The sequence below is a fragment of the Harmonia axyridis genome, chromosome 4, assembly GCF_914767665.1.
Source record: "Harmonia axyridis chromosome 4, icHarAxyr1.1, whole genome shotgun sequence".
Lineage (NCBI taxonomy): Eukaryota > Metazoa > Arthropoda > Insecta > Coleoptera > Coccinellidae > Harmonia > Harmonia axyridis.
Window position 1 is genome coordinate 4472885 of NC_059504.1, and position 23670 is coordinate 4496554.

The following is a 23670-nucleotide window of genomic DNA, read 5'->3' on the forward strand; positions in this document are numbered from 1 at the left end:
ATTTAAACAGCTCCTTCTGGGTGTTGCATTTTCTTTGTCAGTTAGTATACCAATATTTATGTGTGGCGCATCTTGAGTAACTAGAGTTGACTCATAAGACGGTCACCCCACTTTGAAAAAACAAAATCTTACAATTTTTTATGAATTTTTGTTTTTTTTTTCAAATTGTTGCTTACAACTTTTTTTTATTTCTTCTAATCCCCTTTATGGCCCCTTCCTTGTTACGCCTATGGAACAATTCAAGATGGAACACCACCACGTGACTGCTTAGTTCAAACGAAAAATATTTCTTCTTACAAATCACCGATTTTAATGAGGTTTTCACTCAATTTCTTTGAACAATAATCTACCTTGTAGTATTTTAATATTTTCAATTTAAAAATGACTGAAAACTAAAAATTTTGGTAACGTTTCTCTCAAAATTGATATTGTATCCCTACTAAACACTGAAAGCAATCATTATATTATACCTGATGAAAATACGATTATAAACTAGATTTTTATCGAATTGATACGATTTAAAATGTTCAAATCGAAATATTTCCTTCTAATGTAATAAAAACCTACTGGTAGGATTTGTTATTTTAAAAAAAAATGACTAAAAAGAATAAGAGCTCCAATATTTCACGTCTCAGTCACTGGAACGTTATCTAGTCGTAGTTGTTCCGCTCAAAAAGTTGCATCCCTGGTGGGGATCGAACCCACGACCTTTGGATTAGAAGTCCAACGCGCTATCCGCTGCGCCACAGGGACGTTATGTATTTCGGAAGATATAGCGTTATATATATCGCTAAATTAATTAATTATGATGAATCCAGATGTGGCTCATGCTAATTGAACTATTCACATTTTATTGTCAACATACCTTTAAAAGTAGTTCTACCGGTTACCTTGAACGTATTTATCGATATTATTCGGTATAACAGCCACAGCTGATCCTTCAAATTACTACACATTCAAAAATAGAATGTTCATCGTATACCTAATTAAGTAGGATATACCTACCTGAATTGTTTTTTAAACTCTAGTTTTATCAAGATGGCAACTATACTAGTTTTCCTTCCAGTAATTTTTTTTTTCGAAGAATCATTTTCAATGCTCAATCAAAAGGAAATAAAATTTGTTATAAAAATTGAAGCCAGATGCTATAAAAATGTTGTCCCTGAAAAATTTTAGTTAGTTAAGCTGACCAGTTTTTTTTTTTTGATAAGCTGAGGCATATCGAATAAGAAATTCATACCAGTACAATCCTGATATACTTATCAGCATATTCGCGGTTCAGGCAGGATCGCAAGTCTCAAACATAACGCGGAGAAAAAGTGCGAATTTATTCATAGACTCGTATAATGAGAAACTGTAAAAATGAACATTTTCCAACCACCCTGACGGCTTTATGTTTTGATAAGGGAAATAACACGTCGTTTTCCCCCCCATATATAGGGTTGCCGAACCGAATCAGCATCCCTCTAAAGAGCACCTGTTTGGAAGCCGTTTTGAGAAAGGAAATATAGGTATAGCATAAAACTTTTTTCAGAATGGATGAATACAGAAAAGGTCCTCCATTTGAGAAAATATGACTTTTTCCTTCCCTTAGAAATTTTTAACATGTAACAAAATTCGAAAGAATAAGTAGGTAATCATAAATTAAATGAAACAGCCTTTTGCTTACTTGACTATTTCAAAAAGGAGTTTGGCAACATATTTGAATTTGAACAAAAATGCTGCAATAGTGATTCTAACCCAATTATGGGACAGTAAATGACAGCAAACTACTCACTGGAACTAGGGATTCATCAAGCCAAGTAGCTTGACATTTTAACCAACTACTTGACTTGAAAATCGTGACAGGATCGTGAAAAATTACATACTTGAGCTTGACTTGATTTTAGATATTTATTGCTTGACTTGTCAAGCTACTTGATATTACTTGAGCTTGATATGCACGCGTCGCACGGCATATATTTCTGCAATCTCGTGCTAGCTTAGACTAAATAAGGGGATTCCTCGAGCGCCGAGAGACTGAAGCATTAGTCAGTGTGACTTTATAAGTAGTTTTCTCACATTTCTATGAAATATATTGGTAGAATTTGGTAGTTTCAGAAATATCTTTCCAAACTTGGCCAAAATGGTCAAGGATTTTTTCTCAACCCCATCTTCAGCTCCTGTAGAAAGACAATTTTCCTGAGCTGCTCTTACAGTTACAAAATACCGCAATAGATTAGGGGACAAATCTTAAAGATGCTTCATGTGTCTTAGATCCTGGATGGAAAATTATGAAATCAAACAAAGCCTGGAGGTTTCTCAATATTAAGAAACTTTATTTTTTATTATTTTTTGTTTTGTTACGATTTATAGTGATTTAATTCATGTTTATATTTCAAAAGAGTTGATATTTTCGGTTCTTTTATACAATAAGTTCTATAAATAAAAGTGTTTTTTGCAAGGTTTCTCCTCACTTCAACATTTTTTCATTGATGTGACACTACACAATAAAACTGCTGAAAATCAAGTAGCTTGATATGATTCAAGTACTCGATCAATAAATACTTGGCTTGAAATTGAAAAACTACTACTTGACTTGAATTTCAAGCCAAACCGTGAATCCCTAACTGGAACATGTAAAAATTGATGTTGTCAGAAAATCACTATGAGAATTTGAGTCATTCGAATTGTTGGATGAATCTGGTAGCTCTTTCGATATATGCTTCCGAATAGTTTTGAACAATGATGCAGAGTGTTGTTTTTAATGCTTTCAGACAAAATTAAATTCCCAATAACGAATCTGGAATCTCTGAAAGAATTTTTCGTCACAAACTCGAATCTCTTCATGACATCAATCATATAAAAAGGAACGAAATCGGTTGACTCTTTTGAAAGTAAGAGCCATTTGAAATATCTCCAAATTTTTTAAAACCAGAGTTCTGAGGGAGTTTTAAAATTAATTTACCAACGCACAAAAAATGTCTTCACAAATCTTCACCACAGAGTTGTCCCATTCCTCATTAGACACCCCGTATCTGCAGAATATCTTCACAGCATCCCTCCCAATGAAAGAATGATAAGAAACAGAAGAAAATTAACCATGTTGTTTATTGATCCGGGCTATATTAGTATGTATGGTATTGGTTAAAGACCCAGCTATATTATTTTATAGGGCAGGCTAAGAGTAGTCGTATTTGAGAGAGTAAATGTTTATTATCCAGGGTGGCGCGCGATATTAAAAACGGAGGGGAAGACTGAGGGCACAGACGTGACAGAATTCTGACGCCAAAGGAAGAATACAAAGCTTTTATTATGTAAATGTTTTTACTTCATCGAGGGTCGATTGCTTATTAGTGGTGCATCTCCTGATGAAACGAGATGCATAAAAAGTAAAACTGAAATAAGCGACTTTGTGTCATTTTCATCTTTGCTACCGAAATATACAGGGTGGTCCAGGTTTGGGTACAATAACTTTGGCGTCGTATAGAACAAATCTTTTCATGAAAAAAAGGTCATATAAACTTATATCCTAACAAGCATCGTTTTCGAGCTACAGGATGTTGAATTTTGAAAAAATAATTAGTTTTTCACTTATTACTCTAGTGTTATTACATTAATTGTTTCAATTTTCAGGTGTTGAAGTCTAGATGATGCAATGTTTCGAATTAGGTGAGTGTCTCCTTCGAAAATTAGCCAGTGGCGTAAATATAGGGGTGTGATGATCATCTCCCATTAGAAATCTACGCCACTGTCATTTTTCGCACGAATTATTTCGTTTCTGAGATCTACCAGGCCTTCACTAAAAAAAAGGTCTTCTGAATTTTTTCAATAGAATGTGCCATTTTCGAGATAATAATTATTCAAATTTTCCCATTAGTGATAAATAAAAGTACAAAAATTGACTTAGTATATTATAACGCTTTCAACGCATTCAATTGAAGATTTAAGAAGACACTTAAACAATAAAAAATGTTTGTGAATTCTTTTTATTCCAAAGTTATTCTAACTAAAATCTGAACCGCCCTGTATACTTATTGGATTCGGTCTTCACTTGATGAAAATTTATTATTATACGATATAAAACAAAATTAATCACCACAAATGCTCAAATATTAAAAACAATTATGGTTTCGTTAACACTATGACTTATATGGGTTAATTAAATTTTACATTTGGAATGATAGCTTGCAAAACAAATAAGTAACAAAATTAGAATGTTGAGTGAGATATCTATGGAAATTGAAATGGACCAATTAAACTTTATAGGTATACATTCCAAACTATCGGAAAATATTCAAAAATGGGGATGAGTCCACATCTGTTTTTCGATCCAGAAGAATATTTAGGGAATTATGTATACTTATTTATGTATATTCAAAGATTGTTCTTTTATTTTCCATAATATGACGCATTTCAAAATTATTATGAAGGTATGACCTACATTAGAATATTAGTCATAGATAAAAGATCTAATGGATATTATTAGAAATGTCAGGACCCTAAAAATCGAAAAGTACAAAGGTTTTAAGTCCTAAAGACCCCAAGTATGATTCAAATTCACCCCTATGTACCTACCCAGAATCCAGATGATTGACCGCATGAGAGGAGCGCTTTTTATGAAATACAACGTTGTTTTGTTAGATGGCGCTAACAGTATCGCATGCAGCGTAGTTTGAATATTTCAACAGATTTTAGACTCTGGAATCAATGGAATCTGATTTTCTTGCATTTTAATATATAGATAAAAGATATTGTCTGGAAATAATTTAATATTTTTGAAGAAATATTCACATGTTAAACAGGGTGATAAACAATTCGGATATTCATATGTAAATAAGCATACCTATCCATCATTTACGATGTACTTACATATGGTGAGGTCATCACCAATATTTGTAATTTTTTCAGCAAGTCGATATTCCACACTAAATCAATTTTATTTGAACACCAATCTTTATTATGATAAATCACATTTACTGGTCATATTTTACGGAATTTAAACACAAGGTTGTATGATACATATCGAATGATGTCAACAAATGTTGATTTCGAAATTTTGGAAAAATGTTTATGGGGATACAGAAATTACCATGTGAAATTTTTGAAGAACTCATTTTATCGATGCTTCCTTACAAATATCTACAAAATAATTTCATCAAAACCAGGTAAAAAATTTATGAAGTACCAAAATTTTCGTACTTTCTCACGAAATTTCAGATTAAACTTCTTCTCGTAATTTTAACAAAATAATAGTCAATTAAAACGGATATTTCTAATCATTATAGGACTAATACTCATCAATTTGTGGATTCAGACGTTAAATCTGCTCTATGAGATTTAATGTTCAATTTTTTGCGTAAGTTTTTAAGATCAGATGAGAAGACGGTGAAAAAAAAATTACTAAGGAAGTCTCCTTATTCCTTAAGCTAGTCAGCTTTTAAAAAACTTACAACCAGCAGGAAGTTTAAAAAAAAAATTGTATGACTTCTTTAAAATAATAACTGTTTTACTTGCATCTTGACTTTTATTATTTTTTTGTATTTTATTGAAATTATAATTAAAAATAAGGCTCATTGTCATTATATTGTTCTGTTCTGTGTTCAAGTATGTTGGTAGCTATGCAAAACATAGAAAAATAGTTATTTTTAATCGCGTAAATTTCGAAATAACAGTAATAACAGTTTCACTGACGTAGGTCCATTTTCAACATCAATCTTCATAAAGAACAATTTGTTGTATTCTGTAATCGATTCTGCAAAAAAAAAGCTAAAAAAATAATCGCCAAACCTACGTGCAATATCCGATAGGTATATGTTTTCCTTACAGCCATCTAAATTAATGACCTGCTTATCTCATTGATTTTCAACTCCGCAAGGCTCACGTAATTTCACGCGAAATCCTGATGATACAAACTCAATTAGGAAAATTTCACAGCTGAAATGATCGGGCAGTTTTCATTCAGCCCATTCGGGCATTATACGGTTCGCACACACACTGGGTATATCGTAAAAAAGGCCGGTAAAAATAGACGGGCTTTTGTGAGAAGTTCACACTTGTTTAAACGTTGACTCTTGCGAAGAAGGGCCTATTGGTTTTGTTCCGAAAGCTGTTGGTTTGGTTAGCTAGAGTCTGGCCTAATTGATTTCCGCCGTTTTCATCTTATTTTATCGCATATCGTGAGAATTGGGAAGAGTTTTTTTCACTATTATATACAGGGTGGGCAAGAGATTGACGTCAAAAAGAAAAAAAACAGGTACCTCGTGTCATCGGCTATTCGAATCACCCCCACGTATGTTATGCGATTTTTCACTGTTTTCGAGTTATGCATTTTTTATGAACTTCGAGAATTTTCGACTTGACCATCTTAAAAAAGATATAAAACAAAATATAAGACTTTTCTGTGAGTTTTTTTTGTAACTTAATCTCCATGAACTGTACTTTTATACATAAAATAACCAGCTTCGTAACATTGACAAAAATGATGGAAATGTTGGTCTCAATTGAAAGAGTTACGTGCATTGGATTATGATCTAAGTTTTTGAATCAAAATTAAAAATGTTAAAAGGCTTATTCCAAAAAGAATTTCACAGAAAAGTCTTGTCCTTTTTTTATATCGACGGTCAAGTCAAAGTTTCTCAGTTGCAGAATGGGCTTCTATTCCAACACGAATGCGAAATTCGAAAACTAGCGACGAAGAAGCGAGTTTTCGAACGCATGAGTGTTGGAATTGCCTTCTGCAACGAGTATTAGACGATATTTTCTCTGTTTCAGTCAAGTTTTGTGAAATATTGTTGAGATTACGGAATTTGAATTTGAATCGTAAGTTTCGAATTTTGAAATAATTCATAATTACGCATTGAATTCGTGAATTATGTCTGCCGAAATCGATTTAACACCAAAAGAATTAAGATAAATTGCTAATCATATCGCAAATCATTTCACTTAATCCAAATTATATTATATTGACAATGGACTTGTGTTGAAATTTGGTAGGATTGGAAGTCTGTGTTGACAACCACAAAACCAAAAATTTAACTGAAAACGATGCTGTAATGAGTTCATTACAGCACTGTTTTCAGAACTGTAATGAACTCATTAGTATACTGAAATAAGGAAAGATTTTTTAGCAGTTTTTCTCAAATTTTCGAAAACATTTCCACTGCATCTGAAGCACTGTTCGCTATAAGACGACTAAACTCTGTCATTAGCCGTTTCATTCGGACAAAAGAGTCCGACCGGCTTTCCAGTGAGAAAACGACATTCTCACCCTGTGCCCCCTAAACCAGCCCCCTCTCAGTTCGTGGAACAGTGCCGTCGATCCTGGCGGCAGCAATTAAAAATGCAGCCTACTAAAATTTAACAGTTCCCAGTACCGTGCCAAACTTTTTCGACGTCATTCTTATTGGAGGCTATTGCGAATAATTAATTAAATTTCTTTGGTAGCTCCGGAGGAATGCCGGTGTGCTTTTTGCCCAATAAATCAGGTGGCGTTGCAGACGCGGCCGAGACCCTGGATCCCGCACGGGCCGTCGATGGGTGCGAGGCCAGGGACGAATCAGGACAATGGGACTTTGAGCATTGTGAAACCCTCAGAGTAATAAGCATAGATAGAAGGAGAATATGTCATTTTCAGTAAGCAAATTTTGTCCCCAACATGAACTATCAAATTTGACATGAAGCGCGCGGAAATGAAAACATATCAGTGATATGATATTTCACTCAATTCGCGAGTTTCTCCACAAAGAACGCACATCTGATGTCCCATAGTGAATCTACGTTTTATATCAACTCAAAATATATTGAGATGAATACTTAAATATATCAGAAATTCAGAAAACAAACTTCAAGCGCGCCAAACGATGTGAAACAACCGATGACACTAGGAGAGCAAAAGTTGCAAAACCTTGGATTTCAGCAGGTGGATACAGCAAATAATAAATATTCTGCTCATTATAAATTCGACTATTAGGAAAAATATCGGATTCCAAATACTAAATTTGAACATTTAATCGGGAATCACTCAAATAAATATATTTCATTCAATATAATGTACATTCATAACGATATAGTAAAATTGTGGATTTGAAAATATATCACAATCCGACAACGTAATCTAACCATGTTGGGGACATGTTAAAATTGCGTATACTTCCCCTCTATGTTTATTACTCTATGTCGGGGACCTCATGAACATAACCGAACGAAAATCATAAGACATGTCAATTTTTCGTTCTAATGAGAATATCCCTCGGTTCCTGAAAGACTGATCAAACCTTTTTTCAACTAAAACAACATTCAACTTGACAGCGATGTCAAATCCATTTGGGTTTCTGAAATGTTGTTCAGTGTAAAATTAAATAAACTAGTCTATGTTCGTTTGGATTTGATGAGGCTATCGAACTTGCTTTAAAATGCATTTCAGAAACCCAAAAACAACGCTTGACGTACAATTCACGTGTAATATTTGGCCACTGTGTTAACTAGCAGAAAACCGACTGAAACAATCGCAGGCGATCGTTTTCGCAATAAATGCGTTTGAGCCGAGCATTGAAAGACAAACGTCGCAACACAACGAGAGACATGATAAAGTTATATTATAGCATGACAATGCTCGACCCTATGTTGTGAAAGTGGTGAATACATACTTGGAAACGTTGAACTGGGAAGCCCTACCCCACCCGTCTTATTCTCCAGATATTGCTTCCTCGGACTATCACTTGTTTCGATCAATGACACACGGCCTGGCTGACCAGCACTTCCGGTCTTATGAAGAAGTAGAAACTGGATCGTTTTGTACGCTGCCAGAAAGATGGGAGAAAGTAGTGGCCAGCGCGATGGGCAATATTTTGAATCATAAATGTGTAACCAGTTTTCACAATGAAGACTCGAATTCCGAAAAAAAAAACAGCAGAAGCAAAGTTGTACGCCTATGTACTTGACTTGAAATTCAACCTTGTGGCAAATAATATACTTGAACTTGACTTGATTTGAGATATTTATTGCTTGACTCCATATTGTTCACGCTTTGACAAAATAATCATCTTCAAAGGATAAATAGGTGAGTTTGACATTGATCTGCCAAGTTTATTTAAGAAATCTCTTGAATCGAACAAATGAAATGACTTGGCGTTATGAAATAGACGAATTCCTGACTGAACCACGTGTTGACAGTTCTGAATATATTCTAGACTGATGGAAGAGTCCCGAAAACGTTTTTCCAAACTTGGCTAAAATTGCCAAAGATTTTCATCAACATCTGGATTTTCAAGTCAAGTAGTTGGTTAAAATATCAAGCAACTTGACTTGTAGAATCACTAAGTACCTACTACAGGTACAGTATATCCAAAGTTACTTGGAGGAAGCCAAAATATTTCGATTTCATAAGGGTTTTCCAAGTTTCTAAAAATTTCTTTGAGGCCAGTGAATTTATTGCTTACAATACTTTCAAATAAACCCCGGTACTTAGCGGATCTAGGTATCCACTTCAAAGGGATATCTGGCCGAGCCTTTTTACGGACTAGTTCAAGTGACTTTGGATATACTATACCTACTGCATCGGTCCTGTCGATCACAGTAAAGATCCATAACCGTGGCGCTTCTATTTCTCTGAAACCATTAGATATATTTGGGACAGTCCGTCAGGGTGGCTGCAGAAAGGAATCCGCTTCTTCCGACAGCAGGCGGACGTCTCACTATACGTCCATTCTTTTATTAGATGATGGACGAAATTAAATCTGTTAATCATGACTGAGAGACAAAGATCGAAAACGGTCGGTATTGTACCAGAGAAATTCTCAAAATTCGTCGCATGGTTCTAATGGTAATATAGGCGATAAAAATAAATGGAATACATTCGAACAATTCACGAATATAATGTTATATTTGGAATGACAAGTAGCCGCTAATTATTTTTGGATGGAGGCATAATTAGTTCGAGAGTAAGCTGCTTTGGGAGCAATGCTTCTTTGAATCATTCAACCGCTGTCGACTGTTAACACTCAGATATTTTTATGGTCATATTGTTCTTGGCATATTCGAAATTTCAAGGTCTGAACAACCGGAAGAGTATGGAATCATTTTAATCGATTCTTGTTCTGCAGAAACGATTAGGTACTCTACTTCATAAGGTTCGGTTATTTTTTGTGGCAGAACTATAAAATACTTTTGAAAGATTCGATGAATTATTAATTAATTTTTTTTTCAGATTGTAAGACTCAATGAAAGATTGTTGAATTCTTCTAGCTACTAGTGCAAGATTCTTTTGGGAAAATTCGCTCAATAAAATATATAGAGAACAACAAACATTATAACGAATAGATACATAATTAGACGTGAATCAACAAAAAGAAAAGCGAGAATATTGATTGCATTGTTTTCTCGATTTAAATTTGAAAGTGTGGAGTAATATCATGAAGGTTCATGCAACATTCAATGAGGATCTATCCACTGCATAATTTTGTTATTTGTATACAGGATGTTCTACAAGGTTTATGACAAACGTTGGCAGATGGCATTGTGAACATTCTTTTTCCTATAAACGTAGTTCAGATTCTTCAGAAACTACTAATTGACTGAAACTTGAGTTGGTCAAGACCAAGTCAAGTAGCTTGAATATAAAGTCAAGTCGCTTGAATTTCAAGTCAAGCCGTGAATCTCTAATTCTGAATTCTTATTTGAACGTTATTCTATGAATATTTGTTTGATATTAAATACTGATTATTTTAGTTTTTACTATTTAAATTAAAACAATTGTTTTGCTACACTGAATTCTTGGAATTGAAATCGGTAGCAGATACGACAAAACTACAAGAAACCAAAAAGTTTAGTATCAGAATACAGTTTCTCTAATTCTGTGGTTATTCCGTTCATTCTTCCACATCTTGTAGAACAAAATCGTGCGAGAATATATCAGAAACGCACAGTTTTCATGGTTATATTTTATTATTCTATGTTGGTGCTCCGAACTTTCCGCCACGGCTTTATCTGCCTTAAAGAAATCAGTTCTGCCAACCAACATTTTTCAATGCAAAAATCACTAAATTATATTTATGGAAATATTTCATTAATTTCAATGAAAATGCAATGAATTAGAGAAAATAATGTATAATACTCGTACAGAAGGCTCATTCTACCACTCGTTCATTCCAAAACTCGCCACTTCGTGGCTCGTTTTTGAATTTTGAACTCGTGGAAGAATATCAATGTCTTCTGCACTTGTATTATAAATAACTATTCTCTTTACTTTTTATCAAGCTAACAGTGTTACACCAAATAAAAGTTCTGGGGGAAAAGAAGCGGACACAGTTCCAGAAAATGTACCACCTTGTAGATTTATAATCGAAATTGACATATGACGTGATGTAAATGGAATAACTGTGCCAACTTTCATTTGAATATCTTGTGGTCTGCAGATGCTATGAGGAAAAACTTGAAAAACAAATCAAACTTTAACACCCTCTATCTAGAAATCAAACCGCTTTTGACTCAAAAAGAATTTTGTTTCTTGAAATTATCCGAGAAATCCTTCACTTTTGTTTGTACCTTTACTAAAGAGCACCTGCTTATGGGGATAGTAACATGTTAAGAACAGAAATGTCAAGCTACTTGGCTTGATGTTGATGAATCCCTAATTCGGAGCGAAATGATCCTTAATAAACCAGAAATTGTCAATTAAGCATTGTATTTCCTGAAAGAGGACACATAAGAAATGTATGCCATCTCTGTATTTTTTCTGAAACCGAAAAAATAATCATTGTTTCGCCAGCGTCTCACAAGATCTTCATCTCCGGGGGGGATGCTGGACCCATAATAAAAAAGGAAGATAAGGAGCCAATTTAAATAGTGCATGTATTAACGGGGAGATGTTGCGATAAGGAGGGAACAGAAGCGCCATCTAGGCTGCGAGACTGTATCATCGTTCCCAGAACACGACCCATTCCTTGATTTATACATTCAGATGATGCCTGATGGTTGCCTCGAGTCGTACTCGTATTGAAACATCCAATTAAACGCTGTATTTGCTGAATCATCCGGGCAATTATTAAGCGATAGCTATATATGAACTGACGTAGACCCCGATAATGCCTTTTCTACTTTTTACTTTTTTTCTTTTTCTTCTCGTAGGGACCGTTTCTATGGTTGAGTTTCTCGGAAGAAGATGCAGAACGCTGTTTGCAGTCGCGAGCTTATCAGGGTTTAATATTTGTAAGTGTTTATGGAATCATTTTCTGGTTTCAGATGTCTCTACCTACTTTCCAGTGGCATACCCAAGGGGAGGGATGAGGGGGATATATCCCCCCCAGGAGGAATATCCATTATATAACAACCTTATATATCACATCACAATCTTATTATGAGTGACCAAAATTTCTTTGGAAAACTTCTTCAAAAGAAGAAAAATTTGAAATTTTTTTTTCTTTATCTTCCCCCAAGGCTTATTTCTGGGTACGCCACTGCTACTTTCTTATGTGTTTGCATGAGAAAGATAATCTTTAATTAGGGAATCATCAAGCCTAGTAGCTTGATATTTTAATTTTCAATAAAATCTTACCTTCGTAAAAGTCTAGGGTGCCTTCGACCATGGCCAACCCTGTATAACTGATTCCCCTTATACGTATTTAAACTAACTACTTGACTCGAAAATTAAGCTCGTGAAAAATAACATACTTGAGCTTGACTTGACTTGATTTTAGATATTGATTGCTTGATTCGATATCAAGCTACTTGATATTACTTGAGCTTGATATGCACGCGTCGCACGGCATATATTTCTGCAAACTCTTGCGGATTAAGACTAAATAAGGGGATTCCTCGAGCGCCGAGAGAGTGAAGCATTCGCCAGTGTGACTTTGTTAGTAGTTTCCTCACATTTCTATGAAATCTATAGGTAGATTTTGGTAGTTTCAGAAATATCTTTCCAAACTTGGCCAAAATGGCCAAGGTTTTGTTCATCAACGCCAGCTTCTTCAGCTCCTATTGAAAGACAATTTTCCAGAGCTGCTCTTACAGTTACAAAAACTCGCAATAGTTTAGGCGACAAATCTATAAGATGCCTCATGTGTCTTAGATCCTGGATGGAAGAACATGAAATCAAACAAAGCCTGGAGGTTCCTCAATGTTAAGAAACTTTAATTTTTTATTATTTTTCATTTTGTTGAGATTTATAGTGAATTAATTTATGTTTCTATTTAAAAAAAGTTGATATTTTCGGTTCTTTTATACAATAATTTCAATGAATAATAGTGCTTTTTTCAAGGTTCCTTCTGATTTCATCATTTTTGTATTGATGTGACACTACACAATGAAACGGCTGAAAATCAAGTAGCTTGATATGATTCAAGTACTTGATAAATAAATACTTGACTTGACTTGAGATTGAAAAACTACTAGCTTGCAAATCAAGCTAAGCCGTGAATCCCTAATCGTAGAACACGCTGGTGAATTAATAACCACTAAATCTGGAACACCCTGTATACTCATATAAAATCTCCAATACTCAATCGTCCTGTTTTTTCTCCCCATTCCTGTAAAAACCTTCGTTTCAATGAACTGTCGAAACTTATTCTAGCGTCGATTACAAACCATCATCGGACAATGACAAAGAACAAATGAATCGTCACATCAACAATCGTAAGAAAGCAAGTCATGCATCGATGAAATAAAGTTGACGCGGGTAAACCGGGCCCCGTATTTTTGTTGCCTTGTTTGTAGTATTATTTTTAATTTCCGACCTTCTATCTGAACTGCCAATTTACAATTACAAGTTTAATTAAAGAAAATGTCTGTCGTTTCTCTTTTTTTCCTGGCTGAATCTATAAAAATACCGAACGATTCACATGGAACTACGTGATCTTATGTTCGGATTCATGAAATTTCAAAAGTTGGTGGACTAATGAGCAGTACCAATCAATAGTTCGGTAGTCTGAGAAATTCGAAGTCATTCTCCTTGCTTTTGTCACAATATCTGTCAACAATGGATAAGAGAAGGCTGTTAAAAATCAACCAGTTGGCAGATAATGAAATATCTATATTGATATTGTATGTAACAATAATTTCAATTTTACTAGCTAGTGTTTTTTGTAATGTTAATTTTTCATGGTAATCAAACAGAAGTTTCCTGTTCACATTGGAATGATCAAGAAAATTAAAGAAAATTGAAAGTAACTTTCAATAATTCCTTCTTGAATCATTAATAAAAACTCTCAAATATCTTGGAGTTAAACTTGATTCTTCTTTAAATTTGAAGGTTCACTTGGGAAATTTGCGTATGAAAATGAGGTTGAATAATAATATTATTTAGAAATAAGCTACCGAATCGGTAGGCTAGCTAGTCTCTGAGTAACTTGAAACAAATTTCATGATACCTATTTTGGTTGAAAGGCCGTCAAACCAAAGATCATTGAATGAGGAGTAACACAAGGTTCTGTAGTAAGTCCCCTACTGTTTGTATATATCTATTTTTTTATGGGGTGCAGAGGCCAGCACTCTTCGTAATGCAGCTTTGGTCTAGGTTTGTTCTGCTGCTGAATAATGTTGTTCTGTTTGGTTCAATAGTTCTCATGTTCATAACACTGTTGCACAGCTTAACGTTTCTATGAGAATTATCAATAGAACTATTAAATCTACCTTTACATTGGTTACCAGTTCTATCACTAATACTTCCGCCTCATATTCGTAGACAGGTTGCAGACAAGAAATTTTGGGATAAATTTCATTTCTACCCGAACTTATTTTCTATTGTATCTTACCTCCCTGATACTTGAACTGCCAGATTAAAGTCATGCAAACCTTTATGGGTTAATATTTTCCTTCAATCTAATGACAGTGACAAGGAAATTTGGCGTTCAGGATGGAGTTCTTGTACTGTCTTCAATAAAAGTCAAATCATTGATTCTCCAGAGAAAGTTCTAGGTTCCAATCTTTCTAGGATAATTTGGTGTATTTCAAATCGACCTAGGACTGATCATGGTCGTTGCCATAGTATGCTCTCCAAATGGCATTCTATTGAAAGCCCACTATTTGAGTGTTGTGTAGGAGAAACCTTCGACCACTTGGTGAATACTTGTCGAATTTGAAATTTCATGGTGGTTTCCAAGCTATACATCCAGTTTTAGATGATTCTCCAGAAAGGGTCACTAACTTCAAATCAAAATAATGGAAACTTCAACATTTATTACTCCTTTCTTTCCTGATTTTCAGAGTCAAATATAGTAAATACATTGTCAACTTCTAGTGAAAAGGAAGAATAGAAAGATTTTGTTTGAATGAAGAGGAAGTCTTTCAGTATAAATATGTTAGTTTATTCTATAAACAAGTACAGAAACCAATCACTACACCTATAAGTAGAGATAGAGTTTTTGCTGAGGTTTTTATCTGCTCTCTTGTATCATACGTTGAAATGTATGATGCCCCGTTCATATTTTCTCTGCTGATACTGAGATTTATCTATACATTTTCGAAAAATTGTGGTAATGCCGGGGATCTATTGAGTGGAGTCTTAGACAGCCTTAACTCCTAAAATTCTTTGTCTGCATATCTCTAGTTTCATCTTCTCCAAATGTCTTTGCTGACGTTCAATAACTTCCAACCAGACATAAAAGTTCATCTAATCTCGGCCGACCCCTGTAGTTCGCCATCCTGAAAACGACTGTATCGAATGGGCACATCCCATGTCCCAACGAATCGCCCATAATGAGACCATGTCCAATATCAGCCCGAACAAACCTCGTCTGCAGGGATAACCTGTGAGGTTTCATATTATCCCTGTAATTGAACTAGGTGGGTGAACCCGATCCTAGCGACGAAATGTGCAGTCGGACAGACATGCCCATACTGTGTTTCTATACTTCAATCACTCACCCACCTATTCAAATTTACCGGCAGTCCACGTATTCCCTTAACTTCGTTTACGTACATCTCGATTGAGAATGAGACACATGCAAATTTAGTTACACGCCAAATTTGCTTTTAATGATATTGAATTTCTTCATCTCTAGTCTTTCAGGAAGATGATTCAGTTGTTTTGGCTTCAAAATAGATTATTGTAGACTTTATAATCTCAATAAAACCTTGCAATTATAAAAGACAACATTTTTTCCTCGATATCTATACGGAAAGATTCAAAATTCTTGAATCTTTCCGTATATCAATTTGCACGTTATAAACCAACATTTCGAAGAACTTTAAAAAAAGTGTAAGAGATATAAAATTTCGTTCGTCAGAAAGATTTTTATAATGCACTAGTTTTATTTCACATAGATACATTTTGAATATTTCCCAGAAATTTCACATGACTTTCCAGAGAATGATGGCAGTTATTTAGGTGATTTCTAATTCAATCGCAAATCTTCATGTAGTCCAGGGTCTTTGAAAGTTGGCTTCAAGGTAAAGGTGAATATTACGATAATGAGAAGAAGAGAAGATGGTGAAAGGCAGTCCCCAATCCCAGTTCTCAAAAAGAATATCATGAAATGGTACACAGTTGGATACAAAACCACGACGGGAACTGGCGCTGGGGTATTCGAAACTGGTACCAAATGTTCAATATCTTTAGGCCGCTGTCTAAGTGTCTTTCAGACAGAGATACCTGCATTACGAAGATGTGTAGGAATTAACCTAGCAAGAAACTATCAGAAATTAGATATAGCGATACATTCTGATAGTCAGGCTGCAATCAAATAACTGAGCTCACATATCATCGATTATAAGATGGTATTGGAGTGCCGAAGAAAACTCAATGAAGTAGGCAAGAATAACAAGATCTTTTTAGTCTGGGCTCTCGGCTACTTGGGAATTAGAGGGAATGAAGAGGCCAGTACACTTGCCAGAAAATGAGCACAAACTCCTTTTATATGCCCGGAACCTTTCTGTGGTATATGCAAATATACCAACAAGAAAGAGTTTTAGGAGAAGGAAGAAACCGTAAGAGAAACACTCTGGCGGAATATTCCTGGTTTGGATAATTCCTAAAAGTTTCTTCGAAACTTTGACACTGCGAGATCCAAGAAAAGTCTGGATATTAGCAAGAATATACTTCACCTCCTCACTGGATTCCTCACAGGGTTTTGTCGCCTTAAGAAACACTTCATGAGAATGGGTCTAGCAGAAAATGACGAGTGCAGATTCTGTGGGTAGGAGGAAGAAACTCCAGATCACCTGGTGATGGAATGCCTCGCCATCACTAGCCAACGCATAATCTGTTTTGGACAAGAAACTTGTAGAAGTGAGGAAGTAGCCTCCTTGAAACCAACCTAGATACTGGAGTTCATTAATTTCAACTCTGGAACTGAAAGGATCTTTGAAGTATGCTGTAGAACCATTTTACTGGAACCAGAAGCTCTCTTCACACAATTCCTCAATTTTTGCGAGCAAAATATCCTGTACCCTGTTTCAGTATCAGCCGGAGTTTACTGTAACTATGAAACTGCCCTTTTCAAACGAGTAAGACCCATTGATGCATATAAAAGAAACAGCATATCAAACTGTGAGATAAGGAGACAAGAGGGGTCTTTGTTTAAGCTCTTAGAGGTTGTCAGTTGCCCAGTAACGACAATTTTGCCCTTTTTGTTAGTTATAAAATAGTTTTTTTCAGTATAGAAGTCACTGCAATAAAGCTATGCTGTTATATTGACTACGGCATGTTGAGGACTAAAAACTGCAATCCCTTCTATTCTAAATGAAACCAATCTTAACACTCTGGGCTCACCTGTTTCCACAACTTTAAAAATGAGAACTAGTCGTGGCACACTTTGTATGAGAGCCATTAGAATCGATAAATTTAGTACGAAAATTTCTTGCAATTATTCTCCTAACCAGATCCATGAATTCTAATGGATTTAAATCAAGGAACGTGTTCTTGAAAGCTTCTGTCTTACGTCAGTGGTTTCCTTATTTGTATTTAGTATATAAAACGATGATTATGATGCAGCCATAGGAAAAAATACCTGAATATATCAAAATTACTGTAACTATGACTAAATTCCGATCAAACAATCAAAACAGTGTGGGATTAAATAATTGCTCAGGTGATAAACACAATCAACAATCTTTCATGAAACTCCCAACACGGTGAAGACTGCCTATAAACGTTGGAACTGAGGTATATATGCAAATACCGTCAATATCTCCACGCTGTTCAGGCTGCTACCAGTAGCTTGTTTTGCCTCTTCATCTAACAAGGTCCTTCGTACGCTTTCCTGCTTCTCTCTACCTCTATTATGTTCAATATATTCTGCTCTGGGAGCAGTTTGTCTAGCTTAACTAACTCCTTTTAATGAATAAACATATGAGCAACATCAGAACGGGCTGTATATTAGAAATTCTAAACTCAAGCCACAAGCTTAGCGACCTGGGAAATGACTGTTTTGTATCAAACTCCGTACTTTACCTTCCAGATTAAATCAGGAAATGATTTTCTGGGTTTCGGCAAATCGAAGTCACTGGTTTGTGTCTGATTGCAATTTTGGTTTAGTATTTCAGGACTATATTTCGAAATAATTAGGAGATACCTACTGACGTGATGGTGTTAGATTTTGAGCGCTCGTTCATTCATGCGCCGTTGGAGGCCACATAACTCAACCTGCGGGCTGTTCTATTCGCTGTTTGAAATACTTTGATAGATTTGGATACATTCTGAAGATTACAAGAATTTGAAAAAAGTTTTTATTCAAGTCGGAAAAAATGTTTAAACTTCAAACATTGTAGGTATTAATTTTTATCAATAACACACATAAAGATTGCTCGAAATGTTCACTTTCGGCTTGAACGTAAGCCTCACATTGACGAAGTGGACAAATTTAGGTCATTTCTCATTTGGTTTGCTATATCTTGAATTCTATTAAATAATTGTTGATGAGTTGTGATTTCAGCATGATAAGCAAGCTGTTTCATAGCAATCTAACGAATTGAAATCCGGTGAATGAGGTGGCCCTGGCATTAGTCCCTTAGATATATCCATACGGTAATAAACATAGATAGAGGGAGTATATGCAATTTTTACATGTCCCCAACATCGTTAGGTTACATTGTCAGATTGTGATATATTTTCCAATCAACAATTTTACTATATCGTTATGAATGTATATTATTGAATGAAATATATTTATTTGAGTGATTCCCGATTAAATATGCAAATTTGAATATTTGGAATCCGATATTTTTCCTAATTGTCGAATTAATAATAAGCAGAATATTTATTCTTTTCTGTATCTACCTGTTGAAATCCAAGGTTTGGCAACTTTTGCTCTCCTAGTGTCATCGGTTGTTTCACGTCGTTTGGCGCGCTTGAAGTTTGTGTTCTGAATTTCTGATATATTTAGGTATTTTTTCAAATATATTTTGAGTAAATATGAAATGTTGATTCACTATGGGACATAAGAAGTGCTTTATTTGTGGAGAAACTCGCGAATTGAGTGAAATATCGTATCACTGATATGTTTTCATTTCCGAGCGCTTCATGTAAAATTTGATAGTTCATGTTGGGTACAAAATTTGCTCACTGAAAATGACATATGCTCAGTCTATCTATGTTTATTACTCTGAGGATCTATACATTTATTCGAGAAATTATCATTTAACCAAGGAGTTACTTCCTTTGTTTGGTGGTGCATTATGGCGCTGATACAACAAATTTTCAATAATGTTGAGCTCCAGATAATGAACAAAAATCGTGCCTCCGAAGAAAAATCTTCAAGTTTGGCACATTATATACAGAGTGAGTCTTTGACTCTACTTATACATATATTCAAAGTGAAGTTTTCTGAGCTCAAAGGAAACACTTCTTTTCTTTACCATATTTTCCGATTCGGATCGGTTGAAAAGATACAGGCTGTTGAAAATCCATACAAAATATAATTTCTATAGTTATATCTCGCAAATGAAATGGAATCGAAGGAAATGGTTATTGGAATACAGTTTTTTATTGATGTGATGAATTTTTTTCGGACATATGTAAAATTCCATCCATAAAAGTCCGGTCAACTCCAAAATGCCCGCTATACTGCGAGAGAAAGAAAGAATCACACTGTATAAGTCTTTGATTCAATATAATAACTATCTTCTAGGAAAAAATTCAAAATGAATAATATCATTACAAGGTTTCATCAATTGAAAGAAAACATAAACCTCAGCTGTGCGATTTTTTCCCAATTAGTTAATTTTATACCATCCAAGAAGAAGAAGTTCTCGGTTAGTGCGGTTCAGTAGACTATACGAGCGGCGCTACAAAGAAAACTTAATATAATATGGAGTCATAAGATATCGATGAGCACTAAATCAAGCATGAAGCATAAATCTTTCAAAATTGTGAACAGTTTCAGACAAGAAGAACCGGATACACAGTATTTATTAAACTTTTATAAAATTCATTATCGAGAGGCCGAGCCTTCGGAGCGTGTCATTATAAAATCATTTCGGAATGGGATTTGTGGTGGATTGATATTTGTTTTTGTCCGTTTGGTACCAACTGATTGATACCGACCTGGGATTTCTACGGTTTTGCGGTATTAATTCTTTAAATGGACGGTGTGGCTTCTGTTCGACATCGTAGTGGATTTTTTTTGAAAATGGGTAAACCTAGCAGGTGTGAAACCATTACAGTTGTCTGAAATAAGAAAATTGGTTGAAATATATCTGTAAACTACCTATGAATTGAGAAAAATGGCGATGACAATGACAAAGAAACTGCTGGTTAAGGAGCTGTTTGAATTTAAATTTGAGAAAAAAAACGAAGGCTCTACACTTTTTTTAATAAATTTGTTAATAATGTATTTGTCTACCGCGTTTATCTATATACTCTATTTCTATTCTTGAGGGATACTATTACTTCTTGAGGGATACAATTTTTCTTGAGGGATACTATTTCTTCTTGAGGGATACTATCCCAAGATACCTGTACTTCATGTCTCAGGGCCGCCAAAGTCTGTGTGAGCTGGGGTAAGTTTCCAAGCCTTCTACCCATGATGTCCCAAACATGCTCTATGGGCGAAAGATCGAGGGATCTGGGCGGCCATGGCAAAAGATTCCCATGGGTCGCTTCGAAAATGTTTAAACTAACTCTGTTAACATGAGGTCGGCCATTATCTTACTGAAATATTGGATTCTCAAGCCGGTTAAGGTAAGGGAGAACATATGCTTCCACTATTTCTTGAAAGTAACGCAAAGCTGTCAAGTTACCTCGAAAAACACCAAAGGTGACCTAAATGCATGTGCAATAGCACTCCATACCATAACGCCTACTGTCCAGCGTACATGACGCTCAACATCAAACTGAGGTTCACGTCTTTCTCCCTGACGTCGTCTTACCCTTCTTCAGCCATCATGTGCCTAAGAGAATAGAGATTCATCAGAAAATACGATCTTATGCCATTCCACATTCCAATCTTGGCGTTCTCTGCACCACTGTAATTGTTGCCGGCGATACTCAACCGTCAGAGGTAACACCAAATGGGGTCGATAATGTTGGAGTCCGGCGGTAAACTGTTGGGACAGTTACAGGATGGCCTTGTTTTCCTAACCACTCATTAGCCAAAGATCGAGTTGTTGCAAATCGGTCTCTAATGACCATAAATCTTAGACGTCGATCTTGAACTTCATTTGTGCCCTTTCGACGTCGGGTGCCTACTCTTCTTCGATTTTAGGCATTATCAAACCACGCTTGACAACATCTCAAAACAGTAGTTGGATTTCTGTTCGTACGGTTAGCGATTTCTCGAAATGACAAATTCGTTCAACTGGCGATAAATTCCGCGTACACGTGCTCTAGGTATTTTAAAAACAACTAAACATCGACTTTGAATCTCCTCGAACAGCTGGTTGGTTGTAAAATTTAAAAAACTTGCAAGAAACGACTACAATATTTAAGTAACAAAAATTGTTCACATGAAAAAACCTTAACGATTTTTTTCTCCAAATTCAATTATTTACTCCTTGATGGATACACTATCAATGTTTTATCAACAAAAAAAAAATTATATTTAAACTGCTTCTTATGGTGTTGCCGTTTTTTGTCAGTTAGGATATATTTCGCACAAAAATGTAAATCAATCAATTACTCAGAAAACGCTTGAGATAGAGACAAGAAAATTAATACATAAATAATCAAGAGGCTACGGCAAACCTGAAAAAGCAATAATAATATATTCCATAGAAGCCTAGAAGAGTTAATGAAAAAAATAATTACATCAAAAACGATATGAATAGGTGTGTTGATCTAAATGGTAAAACATTTAACTAACTATTTCACTATTGCAAATGAGCCTCGTTCAGTTGGCTGAACAATAGCAGAGTATACAAACAGTTTCACTTCTCAACTCCGATGGTATTATTCGAGATAAAAATACCAAGTGTACCACCTGTTACACCTCGTAACAAGAACTTCCATTCATAGAATAATTGGCCTCAAGCATAACGATTTTTTCCGGTGATTGGATCAAACGGACCCGTATCATGCATCAATCGCAGGATGTAGGCTTCGATGGAGATGACTGGCGTTTTATAACCGGTAATAGTTATTTAGGGTTAACAAAACGATCCTAGATCACGGAATATGCGACAGAAATTTCCACATTTCAATCACTGAAGTTTTTCTAAGCATAAGACATACAATTTTAACCTTAGAAATGGGCTAGTACCTATAAGTACAAATAATAAAGATACCAGCACTAGATAACCGTTGCTAAATTAAATTAGAAGCTATTCTGGTCTCGAATGAACTGGTCTAGTCAGTTTTTGAAGAAATTCACCGAATTTGCACCAACCACACTATGAGGCAACCCATTCCATCCGCCAAAAATTCTGTTGGAAAGAAACGTTTGAAGTTGTTTGGTCCTGACATTTCATTTCGCCATTTTGAAGGCATGGCTATGGAGTTGGGTGCGACTTTTCATGAAGAGCTGATTCATATTCACACCGAAAAAACACCCGATAAATCACAATAAGATCACCTCATCATATAGCCAGGGGTCTCTACTGACATGGGAGTACCGTAATACCATAAAGCAACTGGCCAAAGCGAATAAATTAACTCTACTATGCGTACCGGGGCATTTTGGTAGAGAACAAAAAAGCAGATGAACTTGCAGAAAGGGCATCAAGGTTAACACCTGTTGGTCCTGGGGCCTTCTGTAGGCATCGAAAGGACTAATATAAGGCAGGGGTCTAACAATGGAAGTGGGACAATAGAAAAACCCTCTGGAGAAACACTCCGCGTCTTGCTTAGGCAGAGAAATTTGTGGTGCTTTCACCGACCTATACCAGAAAGCTTCTAAAGCTACCACGAGCTGAGCTTCGGGTAATGGTGGGAGTGCTGACAGGACACTGTCGGTGCAAATACCTTTTGTACCGCATGGGTATGTCAGCAGATGATATTTGCAGGTTCTTTGGAAAGGAAGTAAAAACTTCCAAATACGTAGTGTGCAAATGTGCGGGGCTGATTGGCCTTAGAACCACTCACATGGGAAAGTCAGTTCTGGATACTCACGAAGTGATAGCCAAGGCTCCAAAGAATGTTTCTTCAACCGTATCGACGTCCTCACTGGGTTTGTATGAATAGGTAGGATTAAGAACAAATGATGAATTTGTTCGCAGTTCCCGGAACGCTAACAGAGCCGCATCGACTCCGATTCAGTGAATAATAATAATAATAAGATCACCGCCATCTCGTCAATCCCCATAGGTTTGAAGATTCAGTAA

The 23670-nt window shown here is 35.5% G+C and overlaps 1 non-coding gene across 1 annotated transcript; it reads right to left on the reverse strand.

The window, feature by feature from the left end:
- Positions 1 to 680: 680 nt before the first annotated feature.
- On the reverse strand, positions 681 to 753 carry Trnar-ucu. The gene has a single exon. It is a non-coding gene; the product is annotated as a tRNA-Arg (tRNA).
- Between the last annotated feature and the right edge of the window lie 22917 nt (positions 754 to 23670).